At 40.5% G+C, this 24,772-nt stretch overlaps 1 protein-coding gene across 9 annotated transcripts in view; it reads right to left on the bottom strand.

Annotated features, from left to right (window-relative positions):
* Positions 1-24,772, bottom strand: part of HECW2 (HECT, C2 and WW domain containing E3 ubiquitin protein ligase 2) — a 507,687-nt gene that overhangs the window by 422,473 nt on the left and 60,442 nt on the right. For 8 of the 9 annotated variants that reach the window (XM_072612728.1, XM_072612727.1, XM_072612726.1 and 5 more), the window contains one exon: positions 24,084-24,227. The gene's annotated coding sequence lies outside the window, so the exon portion shown is untranslated. Of the gene's footprint in view, positions 1-22,553; positions 23,368-24,083; positions 24,228-24,772 lie in introns of those variants that run through there. The other variant, XM_072612729.1, reaches the window with a different exon arrangement.

Here is a 24,772-nt window from a genome sequence, read left to right on the forward strand (position 1 = left end):
GATCTGAGTCTTGAAGGACGTGAAGGATTCTATCAAGCAGAGATGAGGAAAGAGTACATTCCTAGGCTGGAAGGACAGCCAGTGCAAAGGGACAGGGGTGGGAAATGCAATACTATGAATGATGAATAGTAAGAAGACAAGTTGACTGGGCTACAATATGTGTGAAAGAAAGTAATATGTAAGAAGGCTGAAAAGATAGCTTGGGGTCAGGATGTGAAGGACCTTGTAAGTAAATTTGAGAAGAAGTTGATATTTGATCCTAGAGGAAATAGGAAGCCACTAGAGTTTATTGAGTAAAAGAATATGTTCAGATGTGCATGGAAAACCATTTCAGCAGTGTGGAAAATGGATTTCCAAATAACTGACCTTGAGCCTTATTACTTTGAACATAAGCTTTCTCTTTTTCTATATATTTGTCTCTCTCCAATATGCAAAATCCACAACATTTTCTTACAAAAGATGTTTTTTAATAGCTTATGATTTTTGTTCATTCACATGTATTATTGTATTCCTCCTACTTGTTCCAGAGTATAAAAAAATTAGATGGTTTAAAGTACAAACTGATTATTAAGTGTTTTCAATTCTATTTAACACTTTTCTGACCCTGGACATGACTTGACCTCTGATTTCATTTGAAAATTGAAGAAAGAATCCTTCAGGATGGGAAATAAATGAGGTAATGTCTGGAAAGTGCTTGGATACTAAGAAGAAAAGAGTTGTATAGCAAAGAAGAGATAGATGAATGAAATTTTTTACACATGAAGTATATCTACCTTAGCAAGTACTTTAAAAAGTAAAATATAACAAAAGTAGTAGTGATAGTATCTGGAAATTTTAAAATCAGGAAGGAAAATTAAAGATAATGTGATACCTTAAAATATAATTTTTAATCAGATAATGGGTATCCTTCAAAAGAGGATGCAAGAGATCAGGAAACCTAGGGAAGGCATATTGACCCTTTCTTCTGTGTCTTTCACAATATTTAAAATGTAATGTTAAGAGGGGATGAATATAAGATACATAACGTAGATAAAAAGGATAGAATTTGACCACTGATTGGGGAGAGGGGAGGAGAGAGAGGAAAGAGTCAACGACAACCTTGAGTTTAGAAGCTCTAGTCACCGGGAGAATGGTAGTATCATCAAAAGATACAGGAAGTTAGTGGAAGAGGAATATTTTGAAGGTAAAATCAGTAACTCATTGTTAAGTGCCATTGGGATGTTCAGTTGGGAGAATCCAGTAGTCAGAAATAGTAAAAAATAAAGCTATAGAAAAAGTTGAAAATAGAAAAGGATTTAGGAACCATTTGTATAGTGAAGTTTTGGGAGTGGGTAAGTTCACTGAGAATGAATATTGATAGAGAAGAGCGTTAAGGACAGAACCCATGTTAGAAAGGAAGGAAGAGGAGAGGAAACCAATCAAGGAAATATGAAAGAGTAAGCAGAGAATCTGGAGGATAAACATAGGAAAAATACCATTTTAAAAACCAAGGGAGAAGAAGGTTTCAGAAAGGAGAAAACAGTTAACAACATAGCAAATATTTTAGGGATCAAAAGGAATAACTGGAAAAAAAGGCATTGGACAGGGGGATTAATTGGCAATACTGAAATTTACGTTGTATTCGTACACTACAGGGAACCTTGCATAAACACTTTGATTTGCACTTTCAAATGGCAAAATGTTAAAAACAATTTTTGTTGCTTAAAAAAATATATAATTTTGCAAGAGTAAATTTCAATTTAACAAAAGTTCTATATTCAGATGCTTAAAGACTGTTTTAAGAGATGGGAGCAAAAAAGCAATTTTCTATTTTATAACCAATTCTCCCCGGTTGTATTATCCATTTGTGATGGAGCAGTGTTGTGTAGAAGATATAGCCCCAGATTTGGAGACTGAGGGCCTGAGTTTGAATGCCACGTCTGCTGAATAACAACTACAGCAATAAAAAGCAGCATTTGTACAGTGCTTACTATGAGCCTGGTACTATGCTAAGGGTTTTATAATTGTTATCCGTTTGATCCTCACAACAACCCTGGCAGGTAGGTATTATTATTCCCACTTTACAAACAAGAAAACTGAGATAGACAGAAGGTAAGTGATTTGTCTAGGGTAACATAGTGTCAGAGGCCAGATTTGAACTCAGGTCTTCCTGACTCCAAACCAGGCATGCTATCCACTACCAGCAAGCTCCTGCTTCCTATACTACCACTATAACAGGTCACCTCCCTGGGCCTCAGTCTCCTGAGTCTCCTCATTTATAAAATGAGATCTCTAAGGTCCCTTTTTTTGGAACCAAACCTGTGATTTCATTGTCATAAGGAACTCTCAGAAAGGAAATTCATTCTATCTCCTACCTGGTAGGAAAGAAAGGAATGACAGGGTGGTACCAGATTACGGAGGGTCTTAAAATAGTAGAGGGCTCAGCAAAAGGGTCTGAACTTTCCTTGGTGGGCAGTAAGAGGCCTTCTGAGCAGGACAGAATGTTTGCGGCAGTGGGATGTAGAATCCTGGATTTTGAGAAAGAGGACCTGTGTTCAAATACTGGTTATGCCACTTTCTACCTGTGTGATTTTGGCAAGTTACTTACCTTTTCTTATCTATAAAATGAGATTAGGGCAAATTTTCTCTACTCAGTCAATGACCAATAAGCCTTTATCAAGCTCCTCCTCCAAGTTCCCTTCAAGTTCTAAATCTTATAATCCTATTACCAGTTTTATGCATAAGAAAGATTCAACTAACAGTGGTGTGGCAGATTGTGTGGAGATAGAAAAAAATGGAAATAGACCATTTGGGGGGACACTGCAATAGTCCACACAATTTACAATGATGCCTTGTATTAGAGTGCTGAGAATGAAGAAGAAAGCCTCCCTTTTTGGAGAGAAAATCAACCAGACTTGATAAGCGCTTGAATGAAAGAAGAAAGGAAGAGGGAAGAGTCAAAAGGCTTAAAACATGGGAGATTGGCTTAATTGTGGTACTGAGGCAAAAATTTTGAAATCAGGCAGCAGTTGGAGGTGGTAAGATAAACTCTGCTTTGTACTCGGTGAGTTTAAGGAACTGTGGAACATGGAGGAGTCTTCTCCCGAAGGCGGCTGAAGGTGTAAGAATGAAGTTTGGCACATTATTGCCTCAAAGCCCAGCTGGTCTCTCTGACCTATTTGTTCCTAAGCACTATAATATTAGAGTGACATCTGTGTTTGATACAAGGGCAGTGTGTAACCAGGAGCAAAGCATTCTGAATCTCAGAGAACTTTCTAAGACTAATTTACAGTCAGGGCTCCAAAACTGATGAAATCATGGATACTTGACCTATTGATATATCTCTATTTGACAGCTTAGCATTTAATATCCAAAACACGGCCATGAAAATGGCTTTCTTGGCAAAATCAATCAATTTATTATGCTACTTTTTGCTCACACTGAGCTAAGTCATATAAGGCTACACATAAGAGGTCTCTGTGTCTAAGACGTTTGCAAGCTAATTGGGGGGCTAAAAGTAACCAACAAAACATCTGGTGAAGAAGGTAACAGAATAGGACTGATGCTCAATTGTATTACAGGAGGAGTTCAGTAGAGGAGGAAATCAGTGAAGACCATAAGATTCAGGGAAAGTTCCATGAAGGAATTGAAATTAGAGCTACACCTTAAATGGCAAAGGGAAAGTAATTCAAGGTGAGTGAGAGGCACACTGGGGCAGTAGAAAGAATGCTGTTTTGCAGTCAGTAGACCTAGGTTTGAAAACTCCAACACTACTGTGTGACTTTGGACAAGTCACTTAACTTCTCCAGGCCTCTATTTCTCCAACTGTAAAAGGAGGGACTAGATGTACTCTGAGGTCCCTTCCAGCTCTCTATATATGAACCCAAGTCTTCTTCTCTCCACTCACTGTGAACTATGAAGAAAGGTATGGAGCTGGGAATAAATGCAGTGTGTGTTTGGGCTGATACATTTCCCAATCCCCCCCTCTTCCCAAAAAGCCTAGAATTCCCACCTCCAATCCTGAAATACCAAAATTCTACTCTCTAACCACAACTTCCTAAATTTCTCTCTGTTTTTATTCTCACTCACAGCAAACCTAGTCTTCACTCCCTTCATGATCTCCACTCTCTCGACCCCCTATCTCTTCCATTTTCTCTCCTCCTTCCCTTGCTTCACTCACCTCCTTACCTAGTTTCCAAGCAACTTCAATGATCTTTCTCTACCCTAGAATTCTTTGCCTCACTGGCCTTTTTCCTTTCCTTCCCTGTTTATAGTCAAATGTGAGTAAACTCATAATGCAAGCAGCATGGAAAGGAGATTGACAGTTTCATATACAATCTTCTTTTTTGCATTTGATTGTATGTATAGAAATAATCTCTTTGGTGTTTAAATATATAGAATTATATATTCTATAAAAAATTAATTAAAAAAAACCTGGGTAGCCTCCATCCAATTTATGTAATCCTGCTGCCAAGTTACTAAGCATTGCTGGAAAAAGTCTCAAAATGGAACCGATTTCATTCATTAAAATGTATGCTACCTGTATGATCACGGCTGGGGCTTCATTGCTGTTGGAAAATCAATATGATGAGAAAAAAGGACCAAGAATCTCTTTGCCTACAGCAACTGCTTCAAACCTTTTCCTTTCTCCTCAAGTTCTTAAACTTCTCCAACCCACCCACCAACCCTCACACACTTAAAGTAGATAACTTTCTGACTTATATGAACTGATGCTGAGTGAAGTGAGCAGAACCAGGAGAACATTGTACACAATAACAGCCACAGTGTGCCAGGAATCACTTTGATAGACTTAGCTCTTCATAGCAATGCAAGGGCCTAAAACAATTCCAAAGGACTCATGATGGAAAATGACATCCACATGCAGAAAAAGAACTATGGATTCTGAACACAGAGCAAAGCAGACCATTTTCTTTTTTTGTTATTTTAATCTGGTTTTTTTTTTTCTCATGGTTTCTCCTATTTATTCTAATTCTTCTATACAATATGACTAATGTGAAAATGTTTAATAGGAATATATATGTAGAACCTCTATCAGACTGCAGGCTGTCTTGGGGAGGGGAGGGAGAAGAGGGGGGGAAAATTCAAAAGTTATACAAGTGAATGTTGAAAACTAAAAATAAACTTAAAAAAAGGCAGATGACTATATTGAGAAGAATGAGGCTTTCCTTATGACCCTGCTCAACTTTTTGCCTCCATATCTCTAAAGCTCTCAGCAGCTTCACTCATTTTCTATGCCTTCCCTCCTGTCACAGGGAAAGAAGTGGAACTATACAATTGGTTAAGGTTCCGTGATACCACGTTTCCTTGGTTTTCGTAATTCCCTAACCACTCATCTCTGGGTCCTTGTTAAATGGGAGTTGACTAAGATTTTGTCCTTGACCACCATTTTCTCTGTCCTGTACTTTATTCCTTAGCAATTTCATCTATATCCATAGTTTCAACTAATATCAGTGTAAAGAATTGCCCTTTTCTTGTGTGAACAATTTGACGGCTAAAAGGCGCAAAAAATGAATGATTAGATAAGAAAAAGAATTAAATCAACTTGTTACAGATGTGAGGTATTGTCTCTTCCATATGTGAACAGCTTGGTTTCAGAAAACGACAAAAACCATTGATGAAAAACAAATCAGTATGAAGTTTTCAGATCAAATATGACAAACACAGATTGTTAGAAGAACTGACTAGAAAACTTAAAGAACATATCTGAGAACAGCAATGATGAAGGCTGCAAGGCATTGTAATACCTCAGATTACTCAGAGAACTGATTTTAGAGTTAGAGTTTAAAATTCACAAAATGAGTCACAATGTGATCACAAAGTAGTCAGTCAAATAATTGTTTGGAGACTACGATTTTGTAAATTTTACCTTACATCCCTATTAGCTAGGTGTTCAAATGTATATTTCCAGTCCCATCCTCTGTCCCAAGATTGAAATACATTTCCATTTACCTCTTAGACATCTTCTCTTGCCTGTCCTGGCAGCATCTCAAACTGAAACATGCTCAAAATAGGACTTAAAACTGACTCATTCCAACTTTCCTCTTTCCTGTCAATGTCAATACCACTGCATCACTGATATTCAGACCTTTGGGTATTTTCTTTTGCTTTAAAAAGTTTCCTTACGTGATCCTCACAACAACCCTTTGGGAAAACTGACACTCAGAAGCTTAAGTTACTGTCCAACGTTACAGTGGGTGGTTAGTCAAATTTGTATCATATTCTCCTCTTCCTACCCACTCACTAGATGGATTGTGAGCTCCTAGAGATAGAAAGCCACAATTATCTTCATTTCTCACCTACTACCAAACATTGGACTTTGTATATGGTGGGTCAGAGGGGTAGGCTTGTGATTTCATTAACTTAGGGAACTGATTGTAAGGAAACTTGCTCTATCAATGAAGATCAGGAACTATTCTGCAACTAATAGCTTTGCATGCCGAATTTAGTAAAAGATCCTATGACTGAGCATGGCTCAGAGTACTTATGACAAATCAGAAAAGCTTTAATACTTCATACATTGGATAGGTATGTCTCACTCACCAAGAGAACTCTGGATGAATGAAAAAAATCAAGTGTTTTCTAGTGGCTGAATGAGCATCTGTCAGGGATTTTATGAAAAGAACTCCCATGGTGAGAAGGTCAGACCTCATGACCTCTTCCAACTCCAAGATTTTATGACTCTATGTAACCAGAAGCCCCCTAAATCTAGGGATAGAATGAGAAGTAATCTTAAACCACAACCTCGGCTTTCAGTGGTTTTCAGCTCTCTGTATTCTTAGGTAAATAATATTTGAGAATGTTTTTGTAAGGTTTATTCATTCCATCATTTTGGTGCATTCTGCTGAACCCTGTCCAATTTTCCTATATCCCTGAAGTTGTAGAAACAGAAATTATACTTGGTGCTCTAGTAAGCACCTGATCAGTGCTGAATATGATAGAAATTACCTCATGCTATAATTTTATTTATACATCCTCATCACTCTGTTCAAAATCTAACTTATGTGCAATTGGTAACCCACCATAACAACTAAGTTTTTCTGCCATATTTCACCTTAATCAGATCTCTATCTCGAGTGAGAAGTATTCAAGCATATCAACTTACACACAATGTTATGAAACAGGAATGAAACTCAGGATCATGCAATTTAGAGCCACAAAGGCCATTAAAATTATCTAGCCACCAAGTTCTTGAGAAACAAAAAGACTTACCTAGCCAGGGACACATGAACAAAGAGAAACATACTCAGAATTTGAATCTAAATCTTTGACTCTAAATCCCATTTTCCTTCCTACCACACTACTGCCTCTTGATTCTAATTTACAAGGAACAATTTTATTTACCATCTATTTCTCCAAGGACATAAACACCTCTCATTTCCAGTTAAGTCCAAGCAATTAACTTGCTTCATATTGCATCACCCTGGATTTGGTAATGTTTCATCAATCCAGCTACCATAAGATCCATGAAATTAAGGGACATATTAGGCAGTGATAGATACACAATAGTTACTTAGTGTTTGTTGAAACTGAATGAATAAAGTTTTATTGAAATGAAGTAGACAAATAAGAGTTATTATACCAAGAACAGGATTAAGGCATTCTAGAAAGCATCTTGGTACAGTGGAAAGAGTTCTGAATTGCTCTACCACTCAAAATCTGTATGATCTTTGGCAAGTCAATTGACCTCTCTGGGCCTCAGTTTTCTCATCTATAAAGTGAAGTATTTGAAATGAATGATTTCAAAAGTCCCTTCTAGCTCTAAATCATTGATCTTATTCCTGTTAACAACAGAAAAATTGGAAACAGGTTTATACTGAATCATTAAAGCTTAAGTTTGAATAATTATATAGCTGACTAAATTAGAAAATGATTCAAAATTTAGAAGGGTTATCTTAAGGTAGGGCAGCATCTCCTTTCTCTTCTTGGAATGGTATAAATGTGATCTCTGCCTGAAAACATAGAACTGTTTAAATGAGTTCTTAAGGTCTCTTCTAGATTTAGGGTTGTAATGCCATGATACCCTAAGAATGGCTTATGAAATTCAACCACTAGCAATTCTTTCTAGACCTATACGGTGACTCAGTCTATCCTCTACCTTCCAGGATAGGGCAAAACAGATTATGAAACTCCCTTACAATCACCTATTCTAAAGTCCAGATGAGGAAACAGACTCAGAGTACTTAGGTGAGCCGCCAAAGGCTACACAATAAATAGGCAAAAGGTCCAGAACCAGAACCCAGGGCTCTTCTTCTCCAGTCTTATGGATGCGCTGCACTGTCAGAAAATAAGATAAGCCATCATCATGGTTTAGAACAGGTCCTAGGCTAACATGACCACTTTGGCTTACTTTAGTTATGTATCCTTAAACTCCTGCATCCATGGCAATGGGACATACAGGTTTGGACAACATTCAGATATTTTCAAATTATGTCATTTCTCCTTCTCTTCCATTAAAATTCACATGAACCTATGTCCCATCCCCTCTTTACAGCCTATTTGTGATCATAGATGGTAACTGGCTAGCTCCTTTCTTCAACTATCTGTCTGTAGATTAGGATTTTCAAATTTACCCTAAATCATCTCCAAATATTGTTGATGGAGGGACATAGAGGACAGGATGGTGTCCTTTTGTGAAACTTCTGTTTTTGTTTTTTTACCATAATAGTTATTTCTCTTTTAACGTTTAATTTAGTTTAATTTTATTTTCAGGTCTGCATTCTCTTCCTCCCATCTCGCTCTTACATTAAACAAGCAAGAAAAACAAAATCTTCTATGAACCTATCAAACAAAACAAATTCCCTCACTGACCACATACAAAATATATAACATACATATGCATATATACAGATATTTACATATACTGTGTGTGTGCCTCTATACTCTGAGTCCATCATTTTTCTATCAGGAAATGGTAGCAAGTTCCATCATGAGGATTCTGTGTTTGTGGTTTATCATCGTGTTGACCAGAGGTCCTCATGCTTTCAAAGTTGTTTATAATGTTGTTATTGTAAAAATTGTTCTCCTGCTTCTACTAGGCTATTCATTTAATTTTTTGCTTAATTTATTTATTTTTAGTTTTGAATATTCACTTCTATAAGCTTTAAATTTTCTCCCCCTCCCTCCCCAAGACAGACTGCAATCTGACATAGGCTTTACATTTATACTCCTATCAAACATCTATGCTATTTATTTCTAAGAAATACCTAAGGTTATACTATACTAAATCTACCTCTCCCCATTGAGCAGGATACCAGTCTATACCTACCAAAAGTATCTCTTCTGTTGTTGATTCCACAGATTGTTAAGAGAGAGGCACTGCAAAGTCAAAAAACCCTCCTTAGCTGTTTCCAAACTACCTTTCCAGACTTCCTATATGACTATACTACCTTGCCAGACTTCCTACATGACTGTTCTCTCTTGCATACTTTATAGACCAGAGTGGGCTACTTGTCATTCCCTGAACACATTCTTCATATCTCCAGCTGTCACTTTCACCAGGCCTAGAATGCCCTCTCTCCCAAATCTCAGCCTGTAGAAATCCTACTCAAATTTCAAGTCCCAGTTAAAATGCAACCTCCTACATGACCTTCCCAGTAATAAACTTGGGCAAATCTGTTCACCTCCCTAGGCCTTCATTTCCCTATTTTTAAGACGAAAGGGTTGAAGCAGATAATCTCTAAAGTCTCTGTCACTGATAAATCTTATGAACCTATGATTTTTTTTCATCAGAACTCATTGCATTTTCCATTTTTGGCTTCCCTCATGTACTTCTACACTAATATATTATAGTTGCTTATGTACATCACCTCACTGCAATCACACCACATGCTCTTAGAGGACAGGATTGTGGGCTTATTTATCTGTGTGTGTCTAGCACTTTACACAATGAACTACACATCTGATTCTAGACTGCATGTATTTTGCCATTAACAAATGCTTGTTTAATGAAAAAGAGTCCCAGGATGCTGTTCCCAACAGTAGAACCAAGGAATGTGGTTGCACTAGTTGATATCAATCTCAAAAGGTCAGAATTGTACCTTGAAACAACCTAATTAACTTTTTACTCAGTTATGGCTTGGTTATCCAGGTACCTTCAAGGAATCTGTGCCTAGACTTTTAGGAGAACCCTATAATAATGATTTTCAAGAATATCTACATTAGTTTTTCTAAAAATCACTTATACTTTCAGCCTATATAACCATTTGGTATGGGATTTCTGTCATCATACCACTGTGACTTTCTCCATCCTAAAAGGAAGAAAGAGAAAAGGAGGGAGGGAGGAAAAAAAGAAGGAAAGAAGGAAGGAAGTAAAGAGAGGGAGGAAAGAAGAGAGGGAGGAAAAGTAAGGAGAGAGGGAGGAAAAGTAAGGAAAGAAAGAAAAAAGAAAAGAGGGAAGAAGGAAGGGAAACCCTTTATTTGAGGGCATGACTATGCTATCCACTCAAGCTATCATCCTATATCTGTTCACAGTCAAACTAAGAAATGAGGAAATGGAGGCTAAACTCGTTGACCCCATATCCTCACCCCTTAGTCACTTAAATTATCCCAAATTGACCTCTTTCAGGCTTCCAGGTTGGAATGCTATGAATTTTGATGAAATAGACCAGTTTTGCACAGAAGTAGAGGAGTCAGACACTCATGTGATATGATTTAAGAGGGGATGAGTAGCACATCTAACCAATACTATCCCTACCACCACCCATTTACTGATCTATCAGGGTGCCTAAATTTTCTAGAATGTCTTTTTAAAGGAGGTTGTATTATCCTCCTGAGCAGAAATGTCCAAGAACCATCAAAGACTTGACACTGAACTTCAACAGAATCCTCTGTGCTCAGTGTCTAATATATCAGTGGTATCAAGCTCAAATAGAAAAGAGGGCCACAAATATGTAGGTAAGGATACTTGCAGGTCACATATTGACTTAGTTCTATAATGTAGTATTACCTATATTTTCTTAAATATTTTCTATTTACATTTTAATCTAGGTTGGACCACACTTAGAAGTGTTATGGGCCTCATGGGGAGGGTGGGGCCATGTGTTTGACTCTTCCGTTCATCATATCCAGCCAAGTGTCTGTATGTGTAATTCCCAAACTGGATAGTTGGATAGAAAAAACAACACGACTTCCAAAAACAAACAGCAAACCTTCTATCTTCAAAACACAACTACTCACAACCAGTCCTTTGTCTGATTCTGCCTTTAAGGCAACTTCAAGACTTTAAGATCTTCTATTAGATTGTAAACTCCTTGAGAGCAGGGATTCTCTTTTGCCCCTTTTTGTATCCTCAGCACTTAGTAGAGTGCTTGAGACACAGTAGGTGCTTAATGAATGTTTATTGATTAATTGATTGATTGAAAATGACCCATTTCAGTACCACATAGCCACACTTCCAACACCCCCCCACTTGTAAGTGCTTATCTTAACAACTTCAAGCCACAGAGTGGGGGGGGGGGGAGGGTAGGGAGAAAAGGAGATAGGAAGAGGGGAGAAAAGAAACTGAAGATAAAATCCTCTCCACTTGTTAAATCTTTATTTATCTTTCAAAGCCAAACTCAAATACCACCTTATCCAGAAAGCCTCCTTCAATCCCTTCTAGTCAGTAATGACCTTGTTCCTACCCAATCACACATATAGAACTTTAATTGTATGTCTCGATATCATATGTTATTCTACTGTTTTGTAATATTATTATCTGTATAAATAAAATATCCCTTACCCTAACTCCAACTACTCTGCTAACTCCAAAAGGACCAGGATCGTGTCTTTGCATCTTTCCCAGTTATCTCCCTCAGCACAAAGCTCTGCACAGATATGTGTCTTCCATCCATGCATACTGTAGGTGATATGCATACAGTTTGGCTGTTGAAGTGAATTTTTTAATGGAGAGGCTGACTAGTCATATAATTGAATGGACTGAACTCTACTATCTAACTCTGCTATCTAACAGAGAAGGACAAGGTTGAAATTCCTGTAGTGCACCTGGAGAAACCTAGGAATAGATCTTGTAAATATTGCTACCAACATGCTCCCAAAACAGTTAATGCTGATAATAAGCTCACAGCTTTGTGCTAGCAGAAATACAGAGTGAGTTCAAAGATAAGTAAGACTCCGAATGTCATTCAGATCAGTCTAATGAAAGGCAACACCAACATAGATAGAAGGAAACTCTGCAGTCATTCATGAGTGTAGCAGCAATTCCAGTATATGGCAAGATAGTGATACTCACCTCCCTCCCTCCCTCTCTGCCCTAGACAGAGGCTATTCATTGAATGGATGCATGTCACTCAAAATGAGAATGTGATATGATCTTAGCCTAAAATGTCCAGGATCCCACACTGCATCCTAGACCATCTCTAGTAGTCCTGATGAATATCAGGCCACTGGACCCAGATAACTATGGAGGAGAAAGTGAGGCTGGTGACCTTGCACAGCCCTTCCTCACTCAAATCAAAGTCAACTGCAAGTCACGTCATCATCTTGATGTCATGGTCCTCTTCAAAAATGAAAGACAAACACAAGAAGGAGGCTAACCAATGTGAGCTGCTGGCTTTTTAGGATCGAGCTCTCTAGGTGTGTCCAGTGACTCTCCCACAAGGAAAAGGGTTCATACCTCACCAGAAATGAATTTTACTGACTTACTGACCAAGATACCTTAGTTCAGTGGTTCTCAAACTTACTGGTCTCAGGACTCCTTTACACCCTTAAAAAATCATAAGAATGCTGAAGAACTTTTGTTTATGTGGGTTTTATCTATCAATATTTCTCATATTAGAAATTAAAACAGGCTTCAGTACATGGATCCATGGACCATACTTTGAGAACTGTCATCTTAGATGATTATCCTGGAAGCCCTCTTTGACACCAATGCCTGGCATTTCCAAGCCCTGCAGTAGGGAAAACAGATACTAGAGGAGTCAAAGAAGAGTCACACAAACTCACTTTTCTTATTGGTTCACTAACCCTCAGCCATAGTCTTGAATTGTTTTTTTTTTCCCAACTGCTTAGGTGGTTTCCTCTGTGTGACCTTTGAAAATTATTTCATTTCTTTGGGCTTCAGCTTCCTCATCTGTCAAATGAAGGGATCAGAATAGATCAGGGGTAAGCAAACTGGCTCATAGACCAAATCCAGCCAGCCACCTGTTTTGTACAGCCTGTGAGTTTGTTGTTGATCATTCATGTCTGCCTCTTCATGACCCTATTTGGAGTTTCTTAGCAAAGATAATGGAGTGGTTTGTCATTTTCTTCTCCAGCTCATTTTACAGATAAGGAAACTGAGGCAAATAGGATTAAGTGACCTGCTCAGGGTCACACAGCCAGTAAATACCTGAAGTCAGATTTGAACTCAGAAAGATAGGTCTTCCTGACTCCGGACCCAATACTTTATCTACTGAGCCACCTAAGTGCCCTTGCCTATGAACTAATGGAATGCTTTTTACTTAAAAAAAACAAAACTCACAGGTCATACAGAAACAAGGAGTAGGCTGGATTTAGTCCATGGGCCATAGTTTGTCAGCCCCTGGATTAGATGATCACCCCCTAGTCTGATGATTCCATCACTGCTCTGGTTGCGTGTCTGGTACCAGAGAAAAGGCCTTCATGTAAGAAGCTGGTCAGCAGAGTGGTGGCCGCAAAGGACAAGTCATCTACTCCAGCCTATAGAAGCTACAATATGAGGAGCTACTGAAAGAAGTATCCATACCGATAACAGCTAACATTTATAGAGTTGCTTACTATGTGCCAGGTACTGTGCTAAGTGCTTTACAATTATTACATTATTAAGTCCTGGGAAGTAGGTGCTATTATTATTCCTATTTTACAGGTGAAGAAACTGAGGCAAACAGAGGTTAAGCAACTTACCCAGGGTCAGACAGTTAATAAGTGTATGAGGCTGGATTTGAACTCTGGTAATCCTGATTCCAGGCCTGGCACTCTACCTATCCACTGTACCAACTCATTTTTATGAATGCTTATTATATGCCAAGCATTATACTAGGAACTGGGGATACAAAAATGGAAAACTACCTCAAGGAACTTAAAATCTACTAGAGAGATATGACTTGTACACTAGTAAGTATGATAGAAAGTTGTATGTGATAGGCACAAAGGAGAGACCCAAGCACTCCAGGAAAATCTGAGGATGGATCACTTTTAACAGGAGAGATCAACTTCCTAGAAGAGGTGACACCTGACCAGTAACTGGAAAAAAAAAGAATTTCAATAAATGGAAACGTGGAATGTGTTCCATGCATGGAGGAGGGGAGGAAAAGACTGGAGAAAGGAATGGGAAAAGTGAAAGGAGCACATGGAATACATAAAGCAGAAAAATGTCATCCTTGGCACAATAAAGATCACAGTTATCTGGAACAGGTAAAGACACTGTACGAGGGTTTTTCCCTTACATAAGAGCTAATAAATTTGGTCAGTAGTATACCTGCCGCTGTATTTCCCATTAAAAAAACAACCACAGTACACTACCTTTGTGGGACAAAATACTTAAACAATTCAGTAGATCCCTTAGAAACAACACTTAGGCATTTCTTTTCATTTGGGTATGCTGACCAAGCTTTTGAAGATCTTAGTGGAGTGATATGAAAAGGTTATATCCATAATTAATCATTACATCGACTGGGCAGCCTGCAAAGGCATTATTATAAATTGGCGCATAGTCCACATTCAATACAGCTTTGGCTATTATGGCATTTTTTTTGCACAAGTTTAGGCCATGAGCACCAAATATTCAGATTTTCTTGGAGAATATCATACCATCCCGAAGTAACCTGTTCAATATAAGTCTCTGAGAAGAAATCCACCCAGTAGAAACAGCAGACCAGGGAAATCACTTTCATGCTTTTACACCTCAGTTATAGACAGAGGCTGAGATCAAAGACTGCTCTTGGTGATAGACGCCAAGGTCTGGAGGGAGCAGTGAATACAGAGGCCACCACAAAAATGGCACACACAGTTTGAAAATTGGGGGGATTCTGCACTCTTAGCAAATACCAGATATTAAAACAACTAGCAGACCTACCAAACATGAATGCAAGAATTCCCATGCATTTCACAGACGGGCAATCTAAGGTGGGTCACAAAATGTGTCTATGCCAAGAAAAGGTCCTGCAAGAGCTTGTTTTTAGTTTAAGTAGAATCCACCAAAATTTTCACCTAGTTATTGATTGTGTACTCATACCACTCACATTTAAAAGCAGCCATTCCTAATTTTCATACTGTCCACAGATATCACTAGACCAATACACAAGAAGCCACCAACAAATTAAATCAAAGATTCAGTTCAGTTGTTTTTCAGTTACGTCTGATTCCTTGTGACTGTATTTAGGGTTTTCTTGACAAAGATACTAAAGTGGTTTGCCATTTCCTTCTCCAACTCATTTTACAAATGAGGAAACTGAAACAAACAGGGTTAAGTGACTTGTCCAGGGTCACACAGTTAATGTGTCTGCCCAGGGAAATCAAAGATAGACTCCCATAAAAACTGGAAAAGGAGTTCCCCTTCTGTGTTCCTTACAGATGGCCCCCAAATTAGGCATGTACTAATGCTTACAGATGGGTTAATAGTACCTCAGGCATGATAATATTAGAGTTTACAGTTTTAATATTCTTTTACTAGGTTGAAGAGGACTAGGATTAATTTATTTTATAGAAGTATTATAGGGATGATGTATTGCTAGTAAGAAGAACTAGTCATTCCCTCCCCAAATATCCCTCTGCCAATACAAGTGATACCTTTTGGAGGGTCATGTGATTATAGAGTTAAAAGTGGAAGGGACCTTTGAAGTCTTCTAGTCCAACCCTTTCATTTGAGAGATATGGAAATTAAGACTCTGAGAGGACACTCATTTATCTAATAAGATCACATAGATGATAACTGAGTCAATCAGTCAACTAGTATTTGTTAAGTACCTACTATGTGCTAGGCACTATGTTAAGCATTGGGGATTTGAAGAAAGCAAGACAGTCCCCATCTTCAAGGACCTCACAATCTAATGGGGGAGACAACCTGCAAACAGCGATGTATAAACAAGATACATAGAGACATATATATATGTATGTATATATATATGCACATATATTAAAATGGAGACAGTCTCAGAGTATAGAAAGGCACTAAGATATAAGAGAACTAGGAAAGGCTTGCTGCAGAAGGCAGGATTTTCCGTGAGATTTGAAAGAAGCAAGGAATCAGAGATTAGGAAGGAGAGGACTCCAGGAATGGGTAGAAATGCTCATATAGTAAGATGGAGATTCATGTGCAGGAACAATGTCATTGGATCTCACAGTGTATCTTGAGGTATAACCGGAAAAGTAGGAAGGGGCAAAGTTCTGGAGGGTTTTAAAAGCCAACAGGAGATTTTTATACTTAATCCTAAATGTGAGAGGAAGCCACTGGTGCTGATTGACTAAGCAAGTGACATTGTCAGACTGGTACTTTTGGTAGATCAATTTTACAGCTGAGTAGAGGGCAGATTTGAATAAAGAGACTGAGGCAAGGAGACCAACCAGCAGACTACTGCCACAGTCTACAGTCTAGACACTAGTTAATGAGGGTCTGCACAAGGGTGTTGTCAGTGTCAAAGCAGAGAAGGAGGTATGAATGTGAGATACTGCAAAGCTAGAATGGGTGGGACTTGGAGTGAAGAGTCAAGAATGCCACCTAGATTGTAAGCCTGAGTAACTAGGAAGATAGTGGTAACCTCCACAGTAATAGAAAAGTTAGGAAGAAGAGCTTTTTGTGGAGGGAGAAAATGAGTTCAGTTTGGATGTGTTGACTTTAAGATGTTTACAAAACAACCAGTTTAAGATATCTAGAAGTCAGATGGAAATGAGAAATGGGAGGTCCAGAGAGAGGTTAGGGCTAGACAAATAAATCTGAGAATAATTTGCATAGTTAATAATTGAATCCATGAGAACTGATGAGATCACCAAGTGAAACCACAGAAAGAGAAAGGAAGAGGTCTCAGGACCTTGTGGGACAAACCATAGTTTATGAGCATGACCTAGATGGAGATCTAGAAAAGAGGAGTGAGGAGGCCCCACAGGTAGGAGAAGAACCAGGAGAGTGCAGCATCGAAGAAGAGTATTAAAATCTACACAGAGTTGAAGAATGAGGGTTCAGAAAAGGACATTAGATTCAGCAATTAAGAGATCACTGGTGACTTTAGAAAAGGAAGTTTTAGTTGAATGAGTTCAGAAGCCAGACTATATAGAGTTAAGAAGAAAATAAATCACTTTATTGGTTGCAGAAGGCCTTCAAAAGAGGTAAGTCACAAAGGGGAGAAGGGATATCAAGTGAGAGTGTTTTGTTTATGGGGTCATGTTTATAGGCAGTAGGGAAGCAGCCAACAGAGAGTGAAGATTAAGTGGAGGGGATGATAGAAGGGGGAAATCTGCTGGAGAAGACAGGATGGAATGGGATCACTCATATATGTAAAGGCAGGATATGAACTCAGGATTCCACAGCTAACAGTCTTTCTACTGTACTATAGTACCTATTAGCTCCTCACAATGTATGACTTGATCTGTAGTTCCCTCAGCTCTGTTCATCTGGCAGTATGTTTTTGGTTGTTTTTTTTTCAATCTGGCATGAGAAGACAATAAGTAAAGAAAACAGCCAAGACACCCCCTCCCATACTAGGCCCAATTCATCACAGCCTCCTCCTAACCCAAACTTCTAGCTCATTTTGTCTAGAAAGGTCCAGTTCCATATTTCCCTCCCTGCTCTGGGAAGTCATAAAAGTGAATCAATAATTTTCCCTTCTATAGGTCAGAGCCCCAGCCGGGGAATCTGCACTGGCAGATACACAGGGTGTCCTGAATGTCTCAATGCAGTTTTAACCTATTAAAGCTTAACCTTGTATATTACCATTGCAAAATCTATCTCTCCCCATCCCCCTGTCCTTCTCTCTCTCTATCTTTCTCTCTCTCACATGTACACACATACACACATTCTCCCCCTCCAAGATACCCAAGATGCTCCTCTCTATTATTATACATAAAGTTAACACAATTTAACTACATTTCTCTCAGAAAAACCAGTTTTAAAATCAAAAAGAAAAACAGAAAGCAAACTCCTAAGAAATGGAGACTTGGGGAACAAGCGTAACACCTTTCATTGGAAGAGGAACAAAGTAGAAAGGAAAAGAGAAGCATGAAAAATCAGCCAACAAACCCAGGGCCTGCTGCATGCTTCTGGTACACGGTTCAGTCACACAGTCCTTGTCCTACATAGCCTAGCACTCTGCCTTCATGATTCCTAGAGGTGTCCCTCTTGATTCCCAGCAGACATAGCTTCTTGTTGCAGCAACAGCAGCAGCCCCCTCTCCCTTACTGCCAATGTGCCCATTCTTCATGCTGGCATGGGTAGCCCCAAATATCTGCTTTCAACGGTGTTTCTAGCATGGTACATAGTAGACACTTAATCAATTCTGATTCTGTCCCCTTCCCCACCCCTTCTTACATGGATTCTACCTTCCCTCTCCTTTTGGAACAGAAGGAGGCTACATAGCCCCAGTTCCTCATGAAGTCAGAGTAAAGTGCCAAAGGGTGAAGTAAGGGGAATGCCAGGGGGTTTTGTGTGACAGTGAAGACATTGTCACCAGCCTCCTGTTATACATACCTATGACTGGATCTCAAATAGAATTAAGCTCAAAGAACACACTGAATACCTATTTTGAGGGACAGAGAAGTGACAGACCCTATCCTTAAGGAACTCACACTCACACAAGAATCTTGTTTTCCTCAATAATCAGTGTTTCTGTATTTTACTTTATTTCTGAATTGTCTTTTGATGTAACACAAAGATTGATTTGATGCTGGAATCAAAGGATTAAGATGAAATAATTTAAATTTCCGAACTACATCCTTCAAAAATGATCTTATACTTAATTTTCATCATGCTTTGGCTTCTGTCTCTGACAGTTCTGGTTCCAAGGTCTTTCATGAATTTCCAATCAAGGTCCATAATTGGTCCCTTTCTCCTCATAAGTCAGAACTGCCTCACCTGAATCGGTAGGTTCTTTATTCAACATTACCATTCCCTCTCAAATGAATGATGGCAAACGAGTACCATTTCTTCTCAGGAAAGCTGGTAGCAGAATGGATCATTCTGGCCTACAGTCCTAGCAAGCCTTACTGAGAAAGTCCCCTCTCTCTTGAAGACACATTGTCCTGAGGACACTTGGAAGATGGGGGAAAGGAGGAAACAGGTATCATCTACAAACCTACCTACCAAGTAAAATCGATTCTGCAAGTTCATTCTTTCTTAGCTGTCAACCTTGCAGAATCAAGTGTCCTGGCATGCCTTGAAATCAGGCAGAAGCTCTTTGCAGAAGCATTTATCCTGGGTGGATGCCAAAAGAACAAGTCAAAAGCTATCACAGTGGGACTGAAATAAAAATAACAGCATCAGTTTCTCTTTCCCTTTTGCTGAGGTAGGTGTAAAGGAGCATTTTAAAATTTAAAAGAATGAGCAGGTATGGTTTTTAACCCAATGGCCTCCAGCCTGAATTAAACATAGTTAATACTTACAAAAAAATTCCTTCCCCTTGTTCTGAGAGGTCAGGCATTGCTCATGCTCTCAGTTAAATTTAGACCTGTGCACACCGGGCAGTTACTTTGCAATAATATTTTCCCTACCAGTTCACAAGAGGAGTGATTATCAAAAGCACTTTCTAAATTGGGACAATCAGTGTTGTAATCTACTTGCCATTACATGACACATAAATGCTCTATGCAACCTAGGAAAGGAAAGGGATTAGAAAGAGTACGTTGGAATGTTACTTTGAACCTCTCAATGTTGGAGGGCTTTGCAGGATCTAAGACAATCGAGTTCAATTCTTGCATTTTACGGAGGAAACTGAGACACAGAGAGGTTAAATGACTTACCCAAGGTCACACAGTAAATAGAAGAAGTGGGCTTTGAAATCAGTCTCTGACTCCACAGCAAGTAATCTTTAAACTAAGGCCTAAAGAAAGGTAATTTTGCTAACAATAACCACAAATCTCTTACATTTACATAATCTTTCACAATTTGCTAAGTGTTTTTCTCTCAATAGTTACTTGTCCAAGGTCACACATCTAAAGATGCTCATACTTTCATATTATACACAGTCACACACACACACACACACACAAACACACACAATTATTCCTAAAGATAATGTTGTTTTTATAAGCTTTCGATGCAGCCTAACAGTATTTCTGGATGACTAAGTAAAAATTCTGTCACAGAAAACAGTCAATCAATATTTATGTGAACATCCAAGGGAGACACTAAACTAGGACAGTTTTCCCTAAAGTAATTGGCCCTCCAACAGTTGGGGCTTGAAATATATTACCACAAGCCATAAGTACTGGCCTTGAAGATAAAAAAAATGGTCAGGGAAATCTTGGAGCAAAGAGGAAATTGAGCCTATTTCCACAACACAATTTTGTTGCATACAATAAGTATTTTTGATACATACCTAGCCTCATAATACTTGTTCTTTCTTTGACACCTTTTAGCTATGTAATCCAAAAGAGTTACTAACCCTCTTGGTGTCCCTGGAAGCACTGAGTCTAGAAGTTACAGATGAGTTGATGATCTGCATGGGTAGAGAGAGTTCTCTACACTGATAAAACCACAGGACCTTGGCACCATCACCACCAAAAACAAATTGAACAGATGGAAGGAAGGCTAATAGTAAATGAAATTTTCTCACAGCACTTTTTTCACATCAACCCAGAATACTAGATTTTATCAGAACATAGTTTAGAAAACATTGAACTAGAGGCCCTCTAAAATCTCTTCCAACTCTGTTAATCCTTCCAAGTTGTTGAGGGTATTTAAAATAGAATCTAAGATATGGGTAGGTTTTTCTCCTAACTTGATATAAAAAATTCAAATTCAGAAAAATATATATGCACATATGTGTTACACATACATATATGACATGTATGCATCTTAGATGTTTCACTTCTTTCGGATGGAAGGAGTCAATGCCTTTGGAGACATATGTACTAGTCCAGAAACAACAGGAAAAGAAAAGCAAGTAGTTTAATGATGGTTTTTAAAATGATCAAAAGGGGAAGAAATTAACTTGATAGGCTATAAGGTGATAATGATACAATGTCCCCTTTGGGCGACCAAACAATTGCTTTATTTTTTCTTAACAGTTAAGTGGAAATTTCTCTCTAATACAATGACTCCTTATACACAGCATCCCTAGCAGACAGGAAAAGACATCTGTCTCCATTTCATTTATAAACAAGCCCAGCAAGCAGCTTCTGATGATCCCATAGATTAACAAAGCTCCAAATTTTCACAGAACTAATAATATTCCCAACGAGAATGGGCTCCTGGTTTGACTAACTCTAAAGTCATAAGAACCCTTCCGGTGTGAATGTATGCATGTTTTAAAATTAAAAAAATCTTTTAAATTGTTTTCAAGGTAATCTCTTTGCTGGTAAAGCCATCTGTTGAAAGGAGACTAGAGAAATCAGGAGAAAAAAAATCTCTAGGCAACAGGAGGAATAAATCCTTGAGGGAATGACAGGTATATGAGAGAGAGAGAGAGAGAGAGAGAGAGAGAGAGAGAGAGAGAGAGAGAGAGAGAGAGAGAGAGAGAGAGAGAGAGAGAGAGAGAGAGAGAGAAGAGAGAAGAGAGAGATGGCCATATTTCCAAGACAAAATGAATATGTGAAATTTCACAAAGGTCTGGTGCAGCTTTCATTCATTAAAACAATCTGGTCACTTAAAGGCACAGAAATTAAAAGAAGTTACTTGAGAAGAGTCAGCTTCACCCAGGGGTAAGATGCTTGTAAATGAGAGTTCTGGACACAATACTGCATCCGTGTAAGGCAAGGAGAGCAAACAGCAGAATTCTTCCCCTGGCACTCTGTACCAGGTTACATCCCAGTAAGAAGTTACCTTCCTCTGTGGCTTCCCCTCTCTGCCTGCCCACTAGTAATTACTGGTCATCTTCTAAAAGTCTAATATTGATTTAACCCTTTTTAAAGCCCCAACAGAAGTTCCCTGCATTACTACAAAGGCGATGAAACATGAAGACGGGGGAGGGGAGAATGTTTTTGAAAGAATCTTCTCTTAGCATGGGGTGGGAGGGCTCGAGGAGGACAGTCACTAAGTCTGCCGGGAGGTACGAACGAGGGGAGCCCATCCAGCCCCGGAGGAGCTGGCCATCTGCGGCTGCACGTCGCAGGAAAGGTCCCCCCGAATCTGCAGCTCCGGGTCCCTTCAGGCCCTCGCCACGACTTGAGCACCTTCCCTGCTCCCAAGCTCCTAGCGCAGGTCTGGGCCGTGGCATGACAGGTACACGGCGGCTGTCACGCCGGGGCTGGGCTCCCGCGAGCACGAATGTCAGACCCGGTGACCCGACGCGGACAGCGCGGACAACAAAGCCGCCCCCTCCTCCTTCTCCAGTACCTGCTCCGGGCTCCCCCCGAGGGGCAGAGCGCGGGGAGCCCTCGGGAGCCGCTCCGCCTAGGAGCAGACGCCGGATCGCTCGGCGCCAGACGCAGACCGCAGCCCCGTCACTTACCTCCGGCGCGCGGCCGCCGAGCTCCCGCCTCCAGCCTGGGGGTGAGCGAGGGAGCTTCCCGAGCAATTTCCCTCCGACGGGGAGGCTTCTCTGCACGCACCGGCCCTTCGCTCCAGCAGAGGCGGGGGGCGATGCTGATGGCACCGAGAGAGGAAGCGGCTGGAGTCATCCGGGGCTGGCAGCGTTCAGCGCCGGGCTGCGGCCGTGGCTGCGGCCGCCACTTAGCGCAGGATTCGCCTCCTGCCGACACCGACACGGCCTAACGGAGAGGGTGACGAGACGGAGAGGGAGAGGAGGGAGAGACGGAGAGGGAGAGCAGAGAGATGCGCTTCTCTCCTCAGCGACCGCTCTCCAGGCTGCCTCCGCCACCGCCTACTTCAGCGGCAGGCTCGCTCGCCCTCCTGGGTCCTGGCATCTTCTACTCCCCAACCAATATCAATCCGGGGCTGCTTCGGTCCGCCCTCCTCTCCCTGTCTACGCTTCACCCCCCACACCTTCCAGTTGTGCCGAGTCAGCAGCGGCGGTGTGGGCAGCGGCCGCACCGGGGGGACCTGAAGCCATAGCGAGCCTGCTGCCTCGGCTCTGAGAGGGAAGAAACCTGCAGAGGTGTTTTGTTCTGGATGGAGATGCAGGGGAGGGGGTGGAAGAGGAGGAGGAGGAAGAGAAGGAGGAGGAGGGAAAGAGGAGGAGGAGGAGGAGGAGGGAAGGAGGGACGGATCCCCGGGCAAGGATCACCACAGCAGCCGCGCTCAAACCCTGCACTGGCCACAGGAGCGCCTGCAACGTCAACGGTGAAGCCAGCCCGGCTTCCAATTCTGAGGCTCCCTCCGGGCGTCACTGGCCAGCAGTCCCCTCCTTGTCTCCGCCTCTGTCTCCTCCCTCTTGCCTTCGCCCCCCCCCGCCCGTTCTCCTCTCCACCTCCGTCTGGGCTCGCTCGCCCTGCAGCAGCCCGGGCGGTGAGCTGTCCACCTTCAAGCGGCCGCAGAGCGGCTACCCGAGAGGATGCTGCCCAGAGAAACGCTGCTGCAAGCCTCCTGGTCCCCCGCCTCCCCCATCCCTCCTCGCCTCTTCAGTATCTCTCCCATCCGCCCTCCCTCCCAAGCACTTTTCTGCAATGCCTCTTGCATCAGGTAACCAGGATGGAGGAGTACCGGGCGGAGTGTTCGGGACCAGGTTGGGTGGAAGGTTGTCCTCAAGGGGAGAGATTACTGGCCACTACTGCTAGGTGGAACAGGTACCACCACCGGCCTTAGAAGCTGCTCCTTCGCTCCCCACAAAGCTTAAGGACCTTCAGATTAAATCTGTAGTCACACTGTCTCCTTTCCCTCCAGACAGAAATACTTCTAATTTTTCCAAAGAGGACCATGGAAACATAGATCTAGAGGTATAAAGGACCCCCAGAAGTGATCCACTCTGGCGCTCCCATTTTACAGATGAAGAAACCGAGGCTCAGAAAAGGTAGAACCCAGGTGGCAGTAATACCATCTACCAGACGACATAAGGAAGAGTGATGATTGACAAAATACTCACCCCAGTGCTTGCACTGTTTTGTCTCTGAAAATAGAAACTGCTGTTTTTGTTTTCAGTTTTCCATTTCATCCATAGAGTTCAGTTGTCACTTCTTAGCTATGTGAAGTTAGTCAATCATTTAACTTCTCTGCACTTCAGTTTCCTCTGTAAAAATAAAAAATAAAAAAAAAGGTTGGGGGGACCGTTGACTTAATTCAATAAATCAATAAGCATTTATTAAGCACCAGGCATTATGCTAGGCACCAAAGTGAACATAGAGCTAATCACTATAAGGAGTTTACGTTCTACCTGGCGGAGACGTTCACAGAAAAGGAATTTAGGATACACAGTACCCAAATACAATAGGTTGTAGAAAGGAGTTACTAACAAATAAGTAAAAAGGAAAGACCTCCTAAAGTAGGTAGCACTTAGCTGAACCGGGGTTCTGAGAAGCAGAGCATTCAAGGTATGAGTCATAGGCTGGGCAAAAGGCACATGGATGGGAAAAGGAATATCGTATATATAGGGAATGACAAGTAAGTCAGTTTGTATGGTGGTTATAGTAAGCACCCTAATGGCAAATGAGCTGGTAAATGTTTAATAACCACTTCTCCCTCAAAAAATGTATTGCTGAACACTCTTTTAAGTTTAATCTGCATTACTAACATTTTCTCTATCACTTTCTTAAATTTAGATAATCAACAAAATAA

Source organism: Notamacropus eugenii, chromosome 5 (assembly GCF_028372415.1).
Source record: "Notamacropus eugenii isolate mMacEug1 chromosome 5, mMacEug1.pri_v2, whole genome shotgun sequence".
Classification (NCBI taxonomy): domain Eukaryota; kingdom Metazoa; phylum Chordata; class Mammalia; order Diprotodontia; family Macropodidae; genus Notamacropus; species Notamacropus eugenii.